Source organism: Pleurodeles waltl, chromosome 1_1 (assembly GCF_031143425.1).
Source record: "Pleurodeles waltl isolate 20211129_DDA chromosome 1_1, aPleWal1.hap1.20221129, whole genome shotgun sequence".
Taxonomy (NCBI): domain Eukaryota; kingdom Metazoa; phylum Chordata; class Amphibia; order Caudata; family Salamandridae; genus Pleurodeles; species Pleurodeles waltl.
The window spans coordinates 161,983,813-162,006,874 of NC_090436.1; positions in this window are offsets into that span (position 1 = coordinate 161,983,813).

Below are 23,062 nucleotides of genomic sequence, written 5' to 3' on the forward strand. Positions count from 1 at the left end.
AGCCAAGGTGCCCCCACATTGTTCAGGGCCAATTCCCCGGACTTTGTGAGTACGGGGACACCATTACACGCGTGCACTACATATAGGTCACTACCTATATGTGGCTTCACAATGGTAACTCCGAATATGGCCATGTAATATGTCTATGATCATGGAATTGCCCCCTCTATGCCATCCTGGCATAGTTGGCACAATTCCATGATCCCAGTGGTCTGTAGCACAGACCCTGGTACTGCCAAACTGCCTTTCCTGGGGTTTCACTGCAGCTGCTGCCAACCCCTCAGACAGGCTTCTGCGCTCCTGGGGTCCAGCCAGGCCTGGCCCAGGATGGCAGAACAAAGGACTTTCCTCTGAGAGAGGGTGTTACACTCTCTCCCTTTGGAAAATGGTGTGAAGGCAGGGGAGGAGTAGCCTCCCCCAGCCTCTGGAAATGCTTTCATGGGCACACATGGTGCCCATTTCTGCATAAGCCAGTCTACACCGGTTCAGGGACCACTTAGCCCTGCTCTGGCGCGAAACTGGACAAAGGAAAGGGGAGTGACCACTCCCCTGACCTGTACCTCCCCTGGGAGGTGCCCAGAGCTCCTCCAGTGTGCTCCAGACCTCTGCCATCTTGGAAACAGAGGTGCTGCTGGCACACTGGACTGCTCTGAGTGGCCAGTGCCAGCAGGTGACGTCAGAGACTCCTTCTGATAGGCTCCTTCAGGTGTTGCTAGCCTATCCTCTCTCCTAGGTAGCCAAACGCTCTTTTCTGGCTATTTAGGGTCTCTGTCTTTGGGGATTCTTTAGATAACGAATGCAAGAGCTCATCCGAGTTCCTCTGCATCTCTCTCTTCACCTTCTGCCAAGGAATTGACTGCTGACCGCGCTGGAAGCCTGCAAAACTGCAACAAAGTAGCGAAGACGACTACTGCAAATCTGTAACGCTGATCCTACCGCCTTCTCGACTGTTTTCCTGGTGGTGCATGCTGTAGGGGTAGTCTGCCTCCTCTCTGCACTAGAAGCTCCGAAGAAATCTCCCATGGGTCGACGGAATCGTCCCCCTGCAACCGCAGGCACCAAAGAACTGCATCACCGGTACCTTGGGTCTCCTCTCAGCACAACGAGCGAGGTCCCTTGAATCCAGCAACTCTGTCCAAGTGACTCCCACAGTCCAGTGACTCTTCAGTCCAAGTTTGGTGGAGGTAAGTCCTTGCCTCCCCACGCCAGACTGCATTGCTGTGAACCGCGACTTTTGCAGCTACTCCGGCCTCCGTGCACTTCCGGCGGAAATCCTTTGTGCACAGTCCAGCCTGGGTCTACCGCACTCTAACCTGCATTGCACGACCTTCTAAGTTGTTCTCCGGCGACGTGGGACTCCTTTGTGCGACTTCGGGTGAGCACCATTTCACACATCCTCGTAGTGCCTGTTTCTGGTCTGCTGGCCTGCTGCTGAGAGGGCTCTTTGTCTTGCTCGACACCCCCTCTGTCCCCTGACGCAATTGGTGACATCCTGGTCCCTCCTGGGCCACAGCAGCATCCAAAAACACTAACCGCACAATTTGCAGGTAGCAAGGCTTGTTGGCGGTCTTTCAGCGGGAAAACACTTTTGCACAACTCTCCACGGCGTGAGGGATCCGTCCTCCAAAGGGGAAGTCTCTAGCCCTTGTCGTTCCTGCAGAAACCTAAGCTTCTACTGTCCAGTAGCAGCTTCTTTGCACCCACAGCTGGCATTTCCTGGGCATCTGCCCACCTCCGACTTGCTTGTGACTTTTGGACTTGGTCCCCTTGTTCCACAGGTACCCTCAACTGGAAATCCATCGTTGTTGCATTGTTGGTTTGTGTCTTTCCTGCAGAATTCCCCTATCACGACTTCTATGTCCTTTGGGGAACTTTAGTGCACTTTGCACTCACTTTTCAGGGTCTTGGGGTGGGCTATTTTTCTAACCCTTACTATTTTCTAATAGTCCCAGCGACCCTCTACAAGGTCACATAGGTTTGGGGTCCATTCGTGGTTCGCATTCCACTTTTGGAGTATATGGTTTGTGTTGCCCCTATCCCTATGTGTCCCCATTGCATCCTATTGTAACTATACATTGTTTGCACTGTTTTCTAATACTATTACTGCATATTTTGGTATTGTGTACATATATCTTGTGTATATTTGCTATCCTCATACTGAGGGTACTCACTGAGATACTTTTGGCATATTGTCATAAAAATAAAGTACCTTTATTTTTAGTATATCTGTGTATTGTGTTTTCTTATGATATTGTGCATATGACCCTAGTGGTACTGTAGGAGCTTCACTCGTCTCCTAGTTCAGCCTAAGCTGCTCTGCTAAGCTACCATTATCTATCAGCCTATGCTGCTAGACACCCTATACACTAATAAGGGAATAACTGGGCCTGGTGCAAGGTGCAAGTACCCCTAGGTACTCACTACAAGCCAGTCCAGCCTCCTACACCATGTAAATAAAACAAGTGCGGAAATGAACGAAATCACAAATTTTTCCCCTCAGAAAGGTCAACTTAAATCAGTATTACAAGATTATATCACATACAAAGTACTTAAGAGAATTTCCAAAGTAAACAGAAGAAGAATTAACGCCTTCTAAAAGAATACAAAGGATTTTACAGAGTCCTTTTCAAGTATCACCTGGGGTCTCTAGAATCTCAAAAGTTCTCTGAAAAACCTGGCAAGCCTAACCACAGTCTATACCAATGTCCATTTCTCTTTAAGTCAGAATATTTACGAGGGCATGATAATTCACATAGGCTCGGTGTTTTAAATGTATAGCCATAACTATAGGTACTCAGAGGGGCAAAGCATACATACCAGTAGATTCTATTCAGGTGGGAGACTCCCAATTGTTCAAGCCAAAAATTATTTTTTTAGCTGTCTCCCTTCTGAAGTTGCCTCTCCTTCAATAGAGGTCAACGTGAGAAATACATTCTCCTGATTATTTTTTTGGCAAATACAGCAAAAGTCAAACTAGGATATATTAAGGTTTGAGCTATGTGGTAATTAAGGAGAGGAGCAACGACTAGGGTTGTCACCTGGATTTCTTTCTACCAGCACTGCTGGTGTAAGCAAAATCGCCTTAAGCCGGTATTTTTAGCCCTTGTCTGTACTTCAAACAGCAAGTATAAATAGAAACCATCTTTATATGTGTGCTCAAGCTGCATTAATGATCACCCACTATTAATTCAAATAAACAAAGGCAGAAAAGTCATGTTACAAATGATCTTTTCATTAACCTTGATAACTTGAACATTTAAGTTGGAGCTAGTTGTGACCATGTGTTTAAACCTAAGTCTGCGTTCATCCCTAATGCCTCAAATGAAGTCCTTGAGGTATTTAAGAAAGGGGTCATTCAGGATTTAAAAAAAATCAGATTCAAGAGTACCCCTTATAGGAAGAATTTGAATCCAGGGCAGTTGGCACCTCCTAACTGCCTTAAATCAGATTAAGGAATTGTGATCCCCCCGTCTGACAAAGGCTGTAATGTGGTGGTGTGACCCATTGATCTTTATATCCAGGAAGGCATGAGACACCTAAGTGATTTATCATGCTATCTGAAATTGCAGAGGTCTGAAATTGAGAAGACAAACCATCTATGTTAAGTGATTGGAAGGAGCAGGACATTCTGCAATGGGAGGAATATTTATTCCTTAAATGTGACCACCCGAGAATTCCAGTTTTATATTTACTACCAAAAGTACACAAGGATCTGGCCAATAATCCCCCAGAGAGACCAATTGTTTCTACGATTGGCTCTCTGTTGGAAAATATGTCTAAATATATGGATTACTTTTTACATCCCTCAGTGACTGTCCTATCTGTGCACTTACAAGACACACATCATTTTTTTTAAATCTATCATTGTGGGCATTCATTGGGAGGAAAATGTCTTGTTAGTCACTATGGATGTAAGTAGCCTGTATACCTGCATAAGACATGATCAAGGAGTTGCAGCACATAGGTAGTAGGGCAACATCAGGGCAGCAGTCCTTTGCAGAAATGCAGTCAGGTGAGTCCTTTGGGCAGTCAGGCAGTTCTTCTTGGCAGGTTGCAGGTTCTGCTTCAACTTTTCTTCTCCAGGAAGTGTATAAGTTGGTAGGGGCAGAGGCCCTGTTTAAATACCCACATGTGTCTTTGAAGTGGAGGAGACTTCAAAGAGTGGCTTAGAAGTGCACAAGGTCCCCTTTCAGTTCCATCCTGTCTGCCAGGATCCCAGTAGGGGGTGTGGCAGTCCTTTGTGTGAGGGCAGGCCACTGTCCTTTGACATGTAAGTGTCAGGCCCTCCACCCTCCCAGCCCAGGAAGACCCATTCAATATGCATATGTATGCAAGTGTGACTGAGCATCCTGTGTTTGGGGTTGTCTGCGTGAATGCACAAGGGAGCTATCAACTAAACCTAGCCAGTCATGGATTGTAAGGCACAGAAGGATTTAAGTGCAGAGAAATGCTCACTTTCTAAAAGTGGCATTTCTAAAATAGTAATATTAAATCCAACTTCACCAGTCAGCAGGATTCTGTATTACCATTCTGGCCATACTAAATATGACCTTGTTACTCCTTTCAGATCAGAACTACCACTCAAACTGTATATGAGGGTAGCCCTAATGTAAGCCTATGAAAGAAGCAGGCCTCACAGCAGTGTAAAATAAATTTATGAGTTTTACACTACCAGGACATGTAAACTACACAGTTACATGCCCTGCCTTTTTTCTACACATCACTGCCTTAGTGGTTACCTAGGGACCACCTTAGGGGTGACTTATATGTAGAAAAAGGGAGGTTTTAGGCTTGGCAAGTACTTTTAAATGCCAAGTCAAATTGGCAGTGAAACTGAACACACAGGCTTTGCAATGGCAGGCCTGAGACATGGATAGGGGGCTACTTAAGTGGGTGGCAGAATCAGTGCTGCAGGCCCACAAGTAGCATTAAATCTACAGGCCCTGGGCACATATAGTGCACTTTACTAGGGACTTATAAGTCAATTAAATAACCCATGATTTATTGCACAAATGTGATGACGTGGCGGTGCAAGCGGAGCAGCCTCCACTACACTTGATTTGCACCTACTGTGATTTTGTTTGATTTGCACAGCATGACTTGAGAGATCTGTGCCTACATGGAACTTACATGACAAGGGCATGGTGTATGCCATTGACATGGCTGTGCTATTCTTTGTTTGGTGTACTGTGTGTGAATTGTATGTAGTAGGCAACCTGTGGGCACCTGTAGTGGTCTGTGTAGTTCTTCTGTTAGCAAAGGGTACATGTCTGCACCTGTCCTTCACGTGGTGTGCCTGTCAAGTTGAGGGTGTGTTACGTACATGTGGGTGTATGTGTTTGTCATATGAACTGTTTGTGCTGTACTGCAGCTTGGTGCATATGTGTTGTTACCTGCACATCTGTTACCCTGGCCATGTGTTAATGTAGTGGTGCATGTCTTGTGTGTCCTACAGGGTTGGTGTGTTGTGTGTATATTGCTAGGTTTGTTGACTTACCCACAAGTAGGCCATTTCCATATTGTCCATCCTGGAATTGTTAATTGATCCCGCTGTGCCGGAATATGAAGGCATTATGGAAACTCCCAGGATACTTGGGCAAAATGTTTATGAATAGTCCCTGGTGGTCGACTATGGCCTGCACATTAATGGAATACTTGTGCTTGCAATTCCGGTATAAGTGCTCGGTTGCTGCAGGTGGTACGAGCCGGACATAGGTGCATTCAATTGCACCGAGTACATGTGCAAAGGCATGGATTTGATAGGACCCCTGTTTGTTCTCCTGCTGTTTTTGCTGGGTGTTAGGGAAGCTGATGTGGCAGGGTGTCAGGGAGATAATAGCGTCTAACACCTTTAGCAGGAATGCAAAGAACAACGGCTGTGAGACGCCAGCAACTAAGGTACCTGTTGCTTGGAATGAGTCACTTGCCAGCATGTACAGGACAGCTAGCAGCTTTGTCACAGGTGGTATGTTATGTGGGGTCTGCAGGCTAGCTGTGATTTGTGGCTCAATGTGGTGCAGCAGGTGTAGTATGGCTTGCTGGTTCAGTCTGTAGGTCCTAATGATGTCCTGGTCCCTGAGGCCAAGGAGGGTTGTCCTGGTTCTGCAGACCCTCTCCTGCCTTCTGCGTTGCCTTTGTGGGCTGTGTTGTAATGGTAGTGATTGTTGTAGTTGTTGCTGTCCTCTGCATCGTCTCTCAAGCTGGATCAGTATCACCTCCTTGTTCTCCTGTGGGTTGGTAATGTTGCTTCTGTGGGTTCTACTTCAGTAGTGATGGGTTTGCCTCATTTTAATGCCTGCCCTGACCCAGCCATTAAATTTTGCCGCAAATCGGTGTTACTGTCATTTTTTGGGTCTGCCTCCAACCCGTGCGTCATTTTTGCCCAGGTGGATAAATATGGTGCTAGGGGGTTTGAGTCATTTTTTGGATGAGAACGCCCACCTTGCATCTCATTGACGCAGGGAGGTTCCACACATTCGAAAAATGAGTTTACGCTATATTAGCTTTAAAAAAGATGACGCTAATTCAGCGGAGAGTATAAATGTGCCCCTAAGTATCTACAATGGGGGAAAATGAAAGGTGCAGTTTTCCCTCACCAGAGCAAATAAAACATATTTTTGTAATGTCCCTGGTTATAGTTACCTGGACCTCACCCCTGGGGCTTCTAGGTGAGACCTTGGGGGTGACTTATATGTAACAATAAGGTAGTTTATCACTTGGGAAGTACCTTAAATCCCAAAGTCGAATTTGCACACAATTTACTTTTTAAAGACAGTCTGCAAGACAGGGGTGCCTTTAAAAATGACAGCAGGCAACACAAAAGTGCAGGAAATCTACTGGGCTTCTAAACTTTCCTATCCTATTTATACCAGGGACTTATAGGTAGGATAGGAAACCCACAGCCCTCCTCCCCCACCCAGACCCCTCCACTGCGCGCAAAGTCATGAGAATGTGAGTGTACTCACCCCCTTGTGTCTGCTGTGATGCCCTCATGCGCCCATCCAACTCAGGGTAGGTCACCGCCAGGATCCAGAACATCAGGGGGGTCATGGTGCGACGGGCACCCCTCCCACGTTGGGAGGCCATCCCCAGCTGAGCCTCCGCCGTCTTCTTGCTCCAGCGGCGAATGTCCTCCCATCTTTTACGGCAGTGTGTGCTCCGTCTCTGGTGGACCCCTAAGGTCCGGACGTCCTTGGCGATGGCACGCCAAATTTCCTTCTTCTGGTGGGCGCTGACTTACATGACATGTACAGGGGAAGAAGAGAAGTCATTACCAACTGCACCGTCGTAGTGAGTGGCCCACATCCCTGCCCTTGCCATGTGGCACATGCATTCAAACTCCTTCATGCTCGCAGAACTCTGCCCCCTTCCTACTTACATCCAGCCCTCTCCACCCAGGCATAGCCCATACAACTTGCACCCTATGTACTCACCTGTTGGTCTGGAGGACCGTAGAGTAGGGGAGGGAGGAGCAGCTGGGAGGCGGGAGGCGGGAGGGAGCGGCGAATGGGGGCGCAAGGGGGGCGGGCCGCAGGGAGGCAGTGGCCGGGAGAAACGGCAAGGGGGAGCGCACAAGGGTCAAAAAGTGGAATAACAGTTAACTAAAAAGGCACAATTGGAAGCACAAAGCACAAAAAAGCAAGGCACTAGATACTGAATACAGACACAAATTCAATGAACAGCGGCACAATGCACACGAGTCTGGCGACAAGCGGCGGGGGGGCGCACAAGGAACAAAAAGCAGATTACAATAGTCTAAGAGGCACAAATGGAGGCAAGAAGCGCAAAATAGCAAGGCCCAGAATACAGTACAACAGTCACAAATACAGTGAAATATGGTGAAAACGGCACAATGCACACGAGTCTAGCGACGCTTACCAGAAGCCCACTAGACACCAGGGATGAGGCGCAGGGGAGGCCTGCGTGTGGAGGAGGGCCTCGAACACGCTAGCAGCAGCGTGGGTGAGGTTCAGGGACACGAGCACAGCAGGGTGGTGCTGCGGACGTGGGGGTACGAGCTCTTGACCGAAATCAGGTCAGAGGTCGCTCACCCTCGATGCGCAGCGCCAGCCATTAGGAAGGGAGGGGGGAGGGAGGAGCAGCTGGGAGGCGGGAGGGAGCGGCGAATGGGGGCGTGAGGGGGGCGGGCCGCAGGGAGGCAGCGGCCGGGAGAAACGGCAAGGGGGAGCGCACAATGGGCAAAAAGCAGAATAACAGTTAACTAAAAAGGCACAATTGGAAGCACAAAGCACAAAAAAGCAAGGCACTAGATACTGAATACAGACACAAATTAGATGAACAGCGGCACAATGCACACGAGTCTGGCGACAAGCGGCAGGGGGGCGCACAAGGGGCAAAAAGCGGATTACAACAGTCTAAGAGGCACAAATGGAGGCAAGAAGCGCAAAATAGCAAGGCACAGAATGCAGTACAACAGTCACAAATACGGTGAAATACGGTGAAAACGGCACAATGCACACAAGTCTAGCGACGCTTACCAGAAGCCCACTAGACACCAGGGATGAGGCGCAGGGGAGGCCTGCGGGTGGAGGAGGGCCTCGAACACACTAGCAGCAGCGTGGGCGAGGTTCAGGGACACGGGCACAGCAGGGTGGTGCTGCGGACGTGGGGGTGCGAGCTCTTGACCGAAATCAGGTCAGAGGTCGCTCACCCTCGACGTGCAGCGCCAGCCATTAAGAAGGGAGGGGGGAGGGAGGAGCAGGCGGGAGGGAGTGGTGAATGGGGGCGCGAGGGGGGCGGGCCGCAGGGAGGCAGCGGCCGGGAGAAACGGCAAGGGGGAACGCACAAGGGGCAAAAAGCGGAATAACAGTTAACTAAAAAGGCACAATTGGAAGCACAAAGCACAAAAAAGCAAGGCACTAGATACTGAATACAGACACAAATTAGATGAACAGCGGCACAATGCAAACGAGTCTGGCGACAAGCGGCAGGGGGGGCGCACAAGGGGCAAAAAGCGGATTACAACAGTCTAAGAGGCACAAATGGAGGCAAGAAGCGCAAAATAGCAAGGCACAGAATACAGTACAACAGTCACAAATACGGTGAAATACGGTGAAAACGGCACAATGCACACAAGTCTAGCGACGCTTACCAGAAGCCCACTAGACATCAGGGATGAGGCGCAGGGGAGGCCTGCGGGTGGAGGAGGGCCTTGAACACGCTAGCAGCAGCGTGGGCGAGGTTCAGGGACACGGGCACAGCAGGGTGGTGCTGCGGACGTGGGGGTGTGAGCTCTTGACCATAGTAAATGCTATGTTCCCTGGCTCAGTGCATGACGCCTACATCCTGCGGAATAGCAGCATCCCTTATGTGATGGGTCAACTCCAGATGCACCGTGTGTGGCTATTAGGGGACTCTGGTTACCTCAACCTCTCATGGCTATTGACCCCAGTGAGGAATCCCAGGACCAGGACAGAGGAACGCTACAATGAGGCCCATGGGCGGACTAGGAAGGTGATAGAACGCACCTTCGGCCTCCTGAAGGCCAGGTTCAGGTGCCTCCATATGACAGGTGGTTCCCTATTCTACTAACCAAGGAAGGTGTGCCAGATCATCATCGCCTGCTCTATGCTTCACAATCTTGCTTTGCGACGCCAGGTGCCTTTTCTGCAGGAGGATGGTCCAGATGACGGTGTTGTGGCAGCTGTGGAGCCTGTGGACAGTGATGAGGAGGAAGCAGAGGAAGAAGGCATTGACAACAGGGACTCTGTCATACAGCAATATTTCCAGTGACACACAGGTGAGACATTTTTTTTCACTATTACATTTACTTTCACACTTCTACCTCTATCCTGTCAATTTGAAGCAGTATTTGCTAACTGAGTGGTACATTTCAATTACGGTTTCACAGGTGTGGTTACCAACATGTGTCATCTGCTTGCATCCTTCATGGGCTTGTGATGTGTGACATAGGTATGTTGACATTACATTTTCGAACGGATTTTGTCATTGTCATAGATAATACACATTTTCAAAATCACAGACTGACTCCAGATTGTTTTGTGGTTCAAGGGTGTTCATTGAAGTGCTAATTATTGGAGGGTGATGGTGGAGGAATGTCCATGGCAGAGTCCAGTCTATTAGTCTCACAGGTGCACTGACCATATGGGCATAGGAAGTGGAGCTGGGGCAGTTCCAATCTGGACAGGGTAACAAAGTGGGACAGTGGGATGACAATCAGGGTGGTCTCATTTCCTGGCGGGGGTCTTGCCATCTTGCTCTGTCCTGTTCCTGGATCTCAGGGACCGCTTGCGGGTGGTTCTCCGTCTGCAGGGAGTGGGGTGCTGGTGTGGTGGTCCTGTGGCGGGGCATCCTGTCCACTAGCGCCGGCAGAGGTGGTGGGCAGTTCATCGTCCAGGCTAGTGTCAGGGGCCCCTTGGAGTGCCACGGTGTCCCTCATGGTCTTCTGTATGTCCTTCAGCACCCCTACGATGGTGCCCAGGGCGGAGCTGATGGTTCTGAGCTCCTCCCTGAACCCCAAATACTGTTCCTCCTGCATGTGCTGGGTCTCCTGAAACTTGGCCAGGACCGTAGCCATCGTCTCCTGGGAGTGGTGGTATGCTCCCATGATGGAGGAGAGGGCCTCGTGGAGAGTGGATTCCCTTGGCCTGTCCGTCCCCTGTCACACAGCAGCTCTCCCAGTTCCCCTGTGTTCCTGGGCCTCCGTCCCCTGGACCGTGTGCCCTCTACCACTGCCCCCAGGTCCCTGTTGTTGTTGGGGTCGTGGGTTATCCTGGGTTCCCTGTAGTGGTGGACACACAGCTGATTGACGTGTCCTGGGTACGGAGGTATGGGCCCGCTGGGTGGGTGCTGTGCAGGTGTTACCAGAGGGTGGAAGGCCAGTGTTGGGCTGTGCTTGTGCGAGGGGAACCGACTGTCCCGAGGCCCACGATGGTCTGGGCTGGTCATCTGGATCCAGTTGGCCAGAGCTGCTGCCATCACTGTGGGCCTCTTCTGTGGGTGGGGTAGAGATGTGTGGACCCTCCTGTCTGGTGACGTTACGTATTGGTCCTGCAGGGGTATAAAAGCATGATTATTGCATCTGTGTGTATCATGGTGTGCAATGGGTGGGTGAGCGTGTACCCCAGTGCTAGCATTCCTGTGTGGTGTCTTGTGTGATGATGGTTAGGGGTTGTTATGGGTATGTGCAGTGGGCATGCTTTAGTGATGGGTGTCCATGCTTTGTTGTGTCATGCAGGGCTTGGTGTTGGGATGGGTGGTTTGTGTTATTAGTACATTAGTGAGGAGTTGGAGTGAAAGGGGAGGGGGTGAGGGTGGGGGTGTGTGATAGCATGCAGGTACGGTGGGGGATATGATAGTTAAGATTTGACTTACCAGTGTCCATTCCTCCACCGACTCCTCCGAGGCCCTCTGGATGCATAATGGTCAAGACCTGCTCCTCCCATGTTGTTAGTTGTGGGGGAGGAGGTGGGGGTCCGCCGCCAGTCCGCTGAATCGCGATGTTGTGTCTGGAGACCACGGAACGCACCTTCCCCCGTAGGTCGTTCCACCACTTCCTGATGTCCTCCCGATTTCTTGGGTGCTGTCCCACTGCGTTGACCCTGTCCACGATTCTTCGCCATGGCTCCATCTTCCTAGATATAGAGGTGTGCTGCATCTGTGATCCAAATGGCTGTGGCTCTACCCGTACGATTTCCTCCACCATAACCCTGAGCTCCTCCTCCGAAAACCTGGGGTGTCTTTGGCGTGCCATGGGGTGGTGTAGGTGATGTGTGGTGTGGTGTATGTGGTGATGAGTGTGGTGATGTGTAGTGGTGTGGGGTGTTTTGTGCGTGGATGTTGTGTGGGTGATGGTGTTGTGTGCCTCTGTGTGGTGGGGTTGTCTATTGCTGTGCTCTCTCTCTGTCGCCTTCGTCTCTAATTTTGGGTCGTAGGGGTTTGTGGGTAATGTGGGTGTGTGTTTTATATTGTAATGGGTGTGTGGGAGTGGTGTTTGTATGTCTATCTGGTGTGTGTATTTTGAATTGTCCAATGTGGCGGTGTTTTGGAGATGTGTGTGTATTTTGAGCGCGGCGGTGTGTACCGCCAATGGAATACCACGGTTGAAAGACTGCCGCGTGGATTCGTGGGTCGTAATAACATGGGTGTGTTTCTGTTGGCGTGACGGTGGAGTATTTGTTTTCGTCAGTTTATCACTGACCTTTCGTGTGGCGGACTTGTGTGGGTGTCTGAATTTCAGCGGATTCCGAGATGTGGGTCATAATAGCTGTGGTGGAATTCCGTGGCCGCGGCAGTATATTGGCGGTCTTCTGCACGGCGGTAAGCGGCTTTTACCGCCAATGTTGTAATGACCGCCTTAATCTTTTGCAGTGGATCAGGGTTATGGCATACAGCCATGGATAATGATCCCATTTCCCAACCCAAGCACAGCAGCAGAGCGTGCATATAATGAGGGACATAGGAGGACATGGACTGTTGTGAAGAGGGCATTTGGCATCCTAAAGTCCAGATTCAGGTGTCTGGACATCAGGGGAGGCAGCCTCCAATATGCCCCACACCTTGTTTGCAAGATCATAATGACATGCTATCCTGCACAACATATGTGTGCAGATGAATGTCCCCTTATATGAGCAGGTTGATGACCTGCCTGAGGAGGAGGAGGAGGATGGTGGAGAAGAAAATGAGGGGGAACAGCACAGCACAGCTGCAGGGATACGCCACAGACTGCACATCGTTGAGAACTTCATCTAACAATGATATAACTCACCTTGTACATTTTGTCAATAAACACCTCACTTATTCACACAATCCGGCTTTGGTCTCCTCAATCTCAACAACATATACGTCAGGATTGTGAGTCTAACCTCAGGGAGCATGTTACAAACACTAATCTGAAGAGAACTGTAGCAACATCACATGTGATGCATAAGATTGAACTGCTACCATCACACACATCAAGCCTCATCATTTGAATGAGACAACTGAAGGACACAGTCTATGGACCACAACATATTAATTGCATCCACGTTGCCAACTTATACAACAGTAGCTCAACACACAACTACAACATGTCCAAATAGGAGGTAAACAAGGGCCCCACACATGAGGCATTGGATGTCAAAATATGGTGAGACTGTAATGTTTGAACAGACCACTGACAGAACTCAATGTGAGAGTTGCAACGGCTGCATGGAGCATGTGTGACAAGGGGGGACATCATTGGTGTCAATGGTCATCATGATTAGCCCAGGTATGACAAGCAATGGAAGAAGTTGAACCTGCGCAGTATATCCATGGAAATCAGTCCTGCCACTGCCATGGGGCCCAATCCTGACACAGGGTACACATAACCTCACACTTTGCACTGACACGTCTGTGGAATGCACATCAAAATGGGTCAGAACATATGCAGCGAGGGCTGCAGGCCCACCACACAAAAACAAGAACCATTGCTAAATGTAACAAGTTTAATCTGACTTTTGTGTTCAAAACATGATATGGATGGAATGTAGGCAGAGTGTTTCAATCACAGTATGTACCAAATGTATACACATGTCAGACATATGTGTAGTCAACACATAAGTCACCATAAACTCAAGATCAACATATGAAGACAGTTGTCAGGTAACATTTCCTAGATAGAATTCATCAGCTATCATCAACAATGACCAAGCTGTGTTTGTTGTCTAAAATGTTATGCTCTGTAAGACAACTACACACATCACATAAGTAAATACAATTCACAATCACATACCATAACTATTGCCTAGTACAGACTGCCATACATATGTGGATACACTGTTGTCACACATGCATACATATGCATGACGTGCAAATATTTGCATGCTGTTGATTCTGTAACGCACACATCGGTGTAATAGACCAATCACACCCAAATCACATTGTTGCATGGACTGCCACATGTGGCCATACACAAAATGCCACACTGGAGCCCAGTCCAATACATTTGTATGTTGATACAGGGTGCATCCAAAGACAATGGAACAAAATCACACAATCAGGAATAGACTCAAAAAAATGGACGCAAGTGTGTCAAAAACATCCGCAAATGCAAGATATATGACAAATGGGCCCTTGACTTGAATTCCACCTTGGCGCTCATCTCAATGCTGATTTTCTGTTAATTCGATGCACAAAGGTAATGCGTCAAAATAAAAGACACGCGTAGGTCATGCATCTGAAATACTCATGCAAATATCACATGCGTCAAATGGTTATATGCATAACAGAAAACGTGATGCACGGGGACAGGAAGTGATGTAATAGGAAATCCTGTTTACAGGCATGGTACAGTGGGCATACTTTCACTTTCTCTTTACAGTCTGTGCCTCTTTTGACTGTGTGGTTGTGTCCTGGAGTTGGTGATGTGTTCTTGCTCTGCATTGTATCTTGGGGTGTCCCTCCTGTTGGGTTTATTTGTAATTGTGTCTGTACTTTGTCCCTGTGTTTGTAAATGTATGTATTTTTTGTATCTATCATTGTATTTGTACTGTAGGGTGTCTGTCCGGGATAGTTGTTAAGTTGGGTTAGTTGGGACTATATTTTTGGGTCTTAAATTCCCTTTATTTTCATTTTGTTTATATTCACTATTGTTTTCAACCTGTACCTGATAGATATGTCAGGTAGGGGGTTGTTGACAAGAATGGGGGAGGAGGAGCTGGGCGGCTTTGTGTGGCTGGTAGCCCACTACCTGCCATTAATGTTGGAGATGGGGGGCCGTGTGATCCAGGGCTATCCGAAGAGGTGAGGCAGCTGGGGTGGGGCAAGGTGCTCCACCACCTGAAGAGGGTGTTCCGTAGCAGCCGCAACGAGCACCAGCTGAGGCATCGCTGGGCAGATCTGGTGGCCAGGGAGCAGGATCTGCTTGACCATCTTGATGTGGTGATCAGTGGCCTTGTTGGTGAGGCTCCCATTGGCATACTATTTACTGTTCACCACTCTTGAATGACAGTAGCAGATGTGTTGGCATGCTGCATTCAATGCTTGTGGACAGGTTACATGCAACCAGAATGAAGTGTAACTGCACCAGTCCAGACATGGAGTTCACATGTCCTACCATTTTACCAATACAGGTCAGATATTTGGTGAGTCATGCACAACCATCACCAAGTCCCACATTTTAGGGGCCATGGCAACACCTGTGCCCCAGCATAGTGTTATGTATGATAAGTCAAGACACCACTAGAATATCATATTTAACTGGATTGTGACAGGAAAGTAGGGCAATCCATGTATAGTGCTACACTGTCACCTGTCATCACTTCACACACATGATCCCTGCCATTATGTCGGCAAAGGGGGCATACCTTAGGGGACACTGGCAATGGGACATTTGATAGAATCAGTCAACTTTGCCATATCAGTCATGGATTACTCAACTCATGATCATTGCAGACTGAAAATTGAGCCGTATGTCCATCACAAAATGCCTCTGTGTGCCTTGCAGGACAAGCCAGAATACCAGAGTCAGTTATCTTGCAGAGCACCAGGGTAGTGTCATGTATTTGTCACCCAACTCCCCCTCATACCATGGAGTTGCATCTTCTATAGATTGCCCACATATGGTTGTTGCAGGGTGTAGCACTACATGAGTCTCAGGCCCAGTGTAAGTGTGCAGATGTGTGGCTCTCACTCACCTGAGTGTCAGTGTCATCGTGCGTTTGCAGTGGTGTGCCTGTTGCACGGTCTTCAACCAGGAAAACTAGCTCACTCCTATAAAATAGTACATACTATAATATGTAGTCCACTAGAAGTGACAGTGATACAACACTAAGCATGGTTTGCCATCAATATCTTACAGGCGGACCTGCCCTCTACACCATTGGCGAATTAGTAAGATTTGAGGACCCAGATGTGTGATAATGTCTGTCCTGTGTAGTGATTGAGGCTTTTGTGTGAGAGAGTCATGTGTGTTGTACACAATGCTAGAAGAGATGAGCTTTCAACTGATCAGATAACAAAGTAGGCTGGATGGTGACATTGTGTCCCATTTAAGAGTTCCCCATATGCAAGCAGAGAAACATATCTTGTGAGGCTTGTCGTGCTCAATGGGCAGCATCGTGTAAACAGGGTGATGACAAGCCACATGTCGGCCCATATGTGACTAAGAAGTGCACTGCTGTGAGAATATTGGCACTGGGGCACACCGTCATTCTCACAACACAGTGATGCACAATTTTTAACACAAATTGGTGCATCTCTGTATTGTAATGTATATGTAGAACTGGGTGGGCAATTGTTCCCCAGCATTGTGCCCCATATTTTGCACTCCATTTATGTGACACATATGTGGAATGCAATAGGTGTGCATGCAGGTCAAGGCCAGACGTGTGCTCGCATGGAATTGGGGTGTGTAAGGAATATATTGGCAGATCAGGTATTGATGGGTGTCTACACCTGGACACATGAACATAGATGTGGTAGACCTATGGATACCTGTTTCCTAGTTGGCAGCCCTCCTAACAGATGATCCACTCCCTGACTCCATTTATGAGTGGGCATGCCTTGGTGGATGACCTGTACAGTTGAGATGATGAATCGCATGGCCATCCCCGCTGAGGCACGGGGGAGAGGAACAACAAATCTATAGGTAGATGTGATGCTTACAGTGTAGGTGCCTGTCATTTTGATCAGGCTTACATGTGTACCTATCAACACTGACCCTTTATGGTTACACACTGCACACTAAACTCCCAATAACGTATTCAAGTTTCTGGTGATGTATGGTTGAAAAATGAAACAGATGATGAGGAATAGTGGCCCTGATAAATGTGAAGTGGACATTGCCTTTGCATTGTTATACATGGCACAAATTCAATGCACCCCTAATTTGGCTTGGCTCCTAATCTTATTGTGCGTCGCTTTGGTGTCAATGAAATGATGTTAAGGCAACTTTGCCATTTTATGCATCAGGGCCATTGTTTTATCCGAAATGTGAGTTGGAGTGCATGTGCAATAGGATGTAAGCTAATAATCTTTACATACTCCACATAATGCTGACACTGATGGTTGCCTGTCTCAATTTAACAGCTGCCAACATGAACAATGAGGAACTGCGGGCATTTCAGAAGAGGGCAGTCTGCTATTGGCACATTCCGGCAGTGGAATCTGTGTTCCGGAGGATGGCACGCTGCTATCACAGGGAACGATCCACTGGGGGAATGGATGGCATTCACCAAAGGGGGACCCACACTAGCCACACACAGAAAAGACCAAGCACCACAGCTGTGCAGGGGGGCACAGCTGCCACCATCACAACAGCCCTAGCTGCTACACCCTCAACATCTGTGCTACAGCCCACCCCACCTGCTGCCATGGACATGAATGCAATAAAGGACCTGCAGCGGGATATGACATTCGTACTCAAAAAGTTAGACAGTCTTGAGAAGGAGGTGGAGAAGAACATGCTTGGGTAAAGTGTCTTTCAGTGCAGGCGAACATAAATTGCCAATTGAATACTCCTGGACAGGCAGATCCACAGGAGAGACACCATCCTCTACAATGAGATGGTGTAAAGTCAGTATATCTGTGCTGTGGCAGTTGATATATCATGTCACTGACTTGCTATTTGAGCCTCATTTTCATCTTAGGGCCAGATTTATGTAAAAGTGGCTCAGCGCGGTACTGCCCCACAATTGGCAGCACCGCACTGTGTCACTTTAGAAATGCAAGGATGCACTGTATTTAAGTGAATACAGCACACCCCTGTGTTGTCCCCTGCCCAGATGCTAAATGCAGCTGCCATTGCCAACGCAGCCATCCTTGCACCAAGTTGCAAGGATGTCTGCATTGAGGGGTGTGATTGTTTATGTGATATAGAATCACTAATGGTGCTTTGGCAGTTCTGTGTGAGCTGTAGAATGCAGCACACACAGAAGTACCAAAGCGTAATTTTCAAATGATTGTTAATGTGCAGGAAGGGACACCTTCCCGCACATAAACAATCATTTCTGGCACTTTGCTCTTTCTATGCGTGCTGCAGAATGCATGCATAGAAAAAGCAAAAAATGAGGAGGAATGAAATTCCTCCTCATTGTGCCCTGCTAACACCACCACTGGGGGTGGCGTTAGATTTTGGCGCTGCCTCAGGTTTAGTAAATTTCATAAATCTGAGGCAGCATCAAAATGCAATGGGTGTTGCTATGGCACGCCCACAGCAACACCCATTGCATACCATCACACACAGTGCTGTGTGGGAAGGGGCTGTATTTACAAGGTGGCATTAAGCCACAAAAATTGGCTTAACGCCAATTGTATATATGGCGCAGTGCTTAGCGCCACAGGAGCGTCACTAAAAGTGATGCTCCTGTAGCGTTAGGGGCCTATAAATACACCCCTTAGTTCCCACACATTGTTCCTGTACATCATAGCTGCAGTTTACAGCCCTATGCCCCGCCTCCGTGTCACATGAAGGGAAGCCCAGTTGTCGAAATTGGCTGTGTCATATCTTCTAGGTGTGATGTCTATCCTTTTTGTGACTTAACACCATCTTGTTGCTGTCAACCCTCCCTATGCATCCGTTTGCATGTGGAGGCCTTGCAATGGGTGTTGCTGTGCTCATGCCACATCACCATACATGGCAATTTTAACCTGTCCCAGTCTTACATGTTTCACATATACCCATGTGGTGCTGAGACCTTGCACCACCCCAGGGATGGCATTGCCAGGACCCTGTGCTCTTGTTACCATTGATGGCTCCTCATGTTGATGTTTGTGTATGTGTGTTACATTGCATGCCGCTCATGGACCTAGCAGAGTTCAATTTCATCTTCTGTCTGTGCAGGTGTGTTTGCCTTCCTACACACCCATGTCCTCCCCCTCAATGCAGCCCTCCTTGCACTATGAGACATGAGAGTAGCATGGTGGCAGTCCAGCTAATTTGAAACAAGCATAGGGTTAGACCCAGGTATGGCCAGCATGGGTATGACATTTCTGCTGTGTACATCATTCTGTATGTGACAGTGCCTAATGGTAAATGAGTCTATGGACATAGACAGTTAACAGGAGTTGTACTTAGGTTAGGGTCTGAAGCTAGTTTGAGGTGATTCTGTAGGTAGTCATACTGGTTCCTCATTTAAAGTGTGTCAGTCCTATGGCACCTGACCGTCATTGACTATTTGACCACCCCCAACAGCACAGATGGTAGTGGCAACTGTTGTCAATGTAGAATGTCCCATGGGCCAATGGCCTGGCATTGGCAGGTTTCCAGCAACTTACTGACTGGCAATGCCAGCTGTCCTGTGACACCAGACCAGGATTACATTCAACACTACCCTCCAGGTCTGTTTCCACATTTCCACCAGCCTTTGCATGGCGGTGAAACCCCCATGCAAAGGTTGTTGGTGATGTGGTGTGGCCCTGGGTGCCCCTGCACAGCCTATGCACTTGGCATGGGCAGTGCAGGGGATCCATGCCCTGGACCTTTCCACTGCCTGATTTGGAAGGCTAAGTGTAGCGTGGCCTGTCACACCCAATGCACCCCAAAACTGGCACTGACTCTATGTGATCCATCAAGAATGTTGTACTTAGTGCCCCACAGAGCTACCATGAGCAGACAGATTTCCAGCCGCCATCCCAAAGTGTGACTCATACTGCCAACCGCAAAGGGTACACTGCTCTGGCAGTCTTAGCAATGCCAGACTTGCCCATGCACCATCCCTCGCCCATCGATGTGGAATTATACCCCATTCTGTTCACAGTCATACCCCATGTGTTGTATATGCGTGTTTATTTCCCCATTCACATGTGTCTGGCATGATTGTAGTAGTTGTGGGCTCAGCCTGTGACTGTTGTGAACTACTGTTTGCTATCTGTGGTACATATTTTCTGTAGTGGCACATTTCAGTTCAGCATCAAGATGTGTGGTTCAACACTACTGCAGTTTAGTTGGTCTGGGTAGTTGCATGTTACCAATGATACAGGACCAGCCTGCTATTCCCCCAGCGTCTGTTCAGGTCATTGTTCCCTGTAACCAGGGGGCACCTGGACTGCATGATGGAGTGGTGGCTGCCTCATGTGGATGTGTTGTCAATTTGCAGTGTGGTGGTGCTAACGGCACATGTCTGGGTACTGTTGGAACAGTTGCAATGACTTGTGTGCTGTGAGATGCAACACAAATGCATTTGGGGAATGAGGCAAGGCAGTTGCAAGGTATTACTGCAAGGGACACCACCATGACGTTACCCCAGGAATGGTATTGACTGGCTACTTAGTCTCAGAGGTCTTGGTCATGTTGGTAGTGTTATTATGACTATATGCAAGGGATGTTGTGATGACACAACCAGTGGCACATTGATTATACGTGCCATCCATCCCATGTGATGCAGATGTACATGTAGGTATTTAGGCCTGGTGTTCAACATATGTCCAAGTTGTGTATGTGTTATGGTGCATGGCACTACCAAGGCGAAGGTACATGTGTAGCTTACGTCAGCATGGTGCAACTTGCTTAATGTGCATTATGTCCCTCTGCCCTCCTTTGACATGCATTGTGTGAGTCCTATGTGCCTTCCCCTTCTTGCACTTGACATTTTAGCATAAATTTTCCCCATGCAACTTACCCTGCATTTGTGGTGTTTCCTGGTAGTCTGTGCTGTCCTGTCCTTCAATTCCTGCGACAATTTCCTCCGAGATGACCGCTGCAACCATTTCCTCCATCTTGTCCAGTTCCTCTTGTGGTGTTGGACTCCCACCTCCAGTTTGCAGTGCTGCCTTCCTGTTCCTTGCCATTTTTCCCTTTGTCCTTTGCTTGCAGCCATGCCAGCGTTTCTTGCACTCAGTTACAGCTTTCCTCACCTCTGCCACACTGTTAATCTTATCCACTATCTGCTGCCAAATAGCCTTTCTCCTTCCAATTCGCAATTTTGAGGTGACGAAGATTTGATTCTCCGTCACCTCTCTCACCAGTATTTTGTGCTCCTCTGCACTGAAACAACACTTTCTCATTTTCTTCTCCCTCCTCTGGATCTTGTCTGTGTTCTTCTGACTGGTTTTTGGTTGAATGAGGTCTCCCTCGGGTCTCTCCTGGCTTCCTGGGTCCATTTTGCCTCTCCTTTGCACTGTTTTCTCCGTTAGCATCTGTATTTGACTCTATTGCAGGCAAAAATGGTGCATTTCCATTTTGCGACGTGTTTACATGTCGTAAAACAGATTAGAGTAATTTTTCCTCGGTTAACGTCATGTTGCCTTACGACAAGGCGCGATGGTTAACATCGGGAAAAATTACTCTAACCTATTTTTAGCACCACCCAGCATCATAGTATGAATATGACGCCTGGGTGGCGTTAAAAAATTGGCGCTAGTCAGTGCTTAACTTTTTGACGCAAAACTGCATTAGCACAGTTTTGAATCAAAAAGTATATATCAGGGCCCAAGTTCCTTAGGATAAAATTGGAATATTTTACTTAAGCATAAGTATAGCTAGGAGGGAGCTAAATCTGTCACAAAAGGACTCGAATGATAATGATAAATCCAACAACTTACCCTTGTTGAATTTTTCACAAATAGCACAGAAAATAAGTTATAAGACTTTCTTTTCTGTAAGCCAAATTCCAGTCGGCTAGTGGTCTCTCCTAATTGGTCATCCCTAACAGGATTAGCCAGGCTGCTTTAATGAGGTGATAAGTGGCCTGCACTGAGCAGAGGCTATCGGATGGGGAAGTTGGCAGATGCTGAGGCCAGGCCAGGAAGGGGGCTGGGTAAATCAAGCTGGGGCTTAAAAAAAAGCCAGTCAGAAAGGAGTGCAGCAAGGCCTGCCCTCTCACCCTGTAACCCACAGATAGATAGTGGGCTTAGGAAGTAATTTGCAGATGTCCAGAGGGGGAGATAATGGAAATGAGCTTCACCAGTGGGTTGGTTTAGCCAGGTCTTGCTCCTCCGGAGGAAAATCATCCATCTTGGAATGTTAAAGTGCAGTGCTTTATGGGAGAAGAAGATGCCACACTTTGGAGGAAGTTGTCATGCTTCTGGGTTACACTCTACAGCTCATTGGACAAGGATGACTGACTGTCCGCCAAGATGATTGAATGAAAGTGGCTGATCTGCATTGGAATTCAGATCTGCTGCCTGAAAGCACAAGAAGAAGGAAGATTGCCCTGCTGGAACCCTGGTCTGCAAACCCAAGTACTGCACTCTGAAGTACTGCTCCTGTTGCATTCTGAAACCACAGCCCAAAGGACTTTGCCTTGCTCCAAAAATGACTCAGGACTGGACTCCCCAAAAGCAACAGCTTAACAGAGATTCATCTGCACCATCTCTATCAAGAAGACCCCAGCTGGACAGCCTCGAGAGGTCTTGAAAGGAATTGGCCAGGTGCATTCTGGAAAAGGTAGTCCCAACATCCCTTTGACCATCTCAGACCTTCTAGAACCTTGGATTGGGGTTGTGGGCCACTTTCCTGCATCAAGAAACACTTCTGGAAATAAGTATAAAAGTGTTCCCTTGAGGACGGCTGGAACTCTTCAAATCAATCAATCAATCAGTGATTTGTAAAGCGTGGCTAATCACCCGTAGGGTCTCAAGGCACTGTTTGTGGACATGATGCTCTAGTTCAGTTTGCTAGTGACAAGCGCTTGGGTGACTGTCTTCCTCGTGTTGGAGGGTATCCACTTGAAAATCTTTCGCAGGAGTCGGAGGGTGTGGAAACATGATGATGAAGCGGTGTTGACTTGGCAGGTCATGGATAGAGAAGAGTCAAGGATGATGTTCGGATTGTGTGTGTACCGGTCCAGTGCAACCTGCCCTTGGGATGCTATTTGCTTCTAAGCTGTGATTGGCTATGGCCCGGTATAATGCAACCTTCGCTTGGGATGCTATTTGCTTGTAAGTGCTAGTTTTACTATTAATCTTTAAAAATTCATATCTCTGGTTACCTATATTGGATGTTTGTCATTTTGGCATCATGTTAAAGATAAAAATATTTCCTATTTTTATAAATTTGTGTGGGATTTTTATTGTGTGTTGTGTCTTAATTAATTACTGTATTGGTGTATTTAAATGCTTTACATACCTGTCTCCTCAGTTAAGCCTGCCTGCTCATTGCCAAGCTACCAGGGGTTGAGCC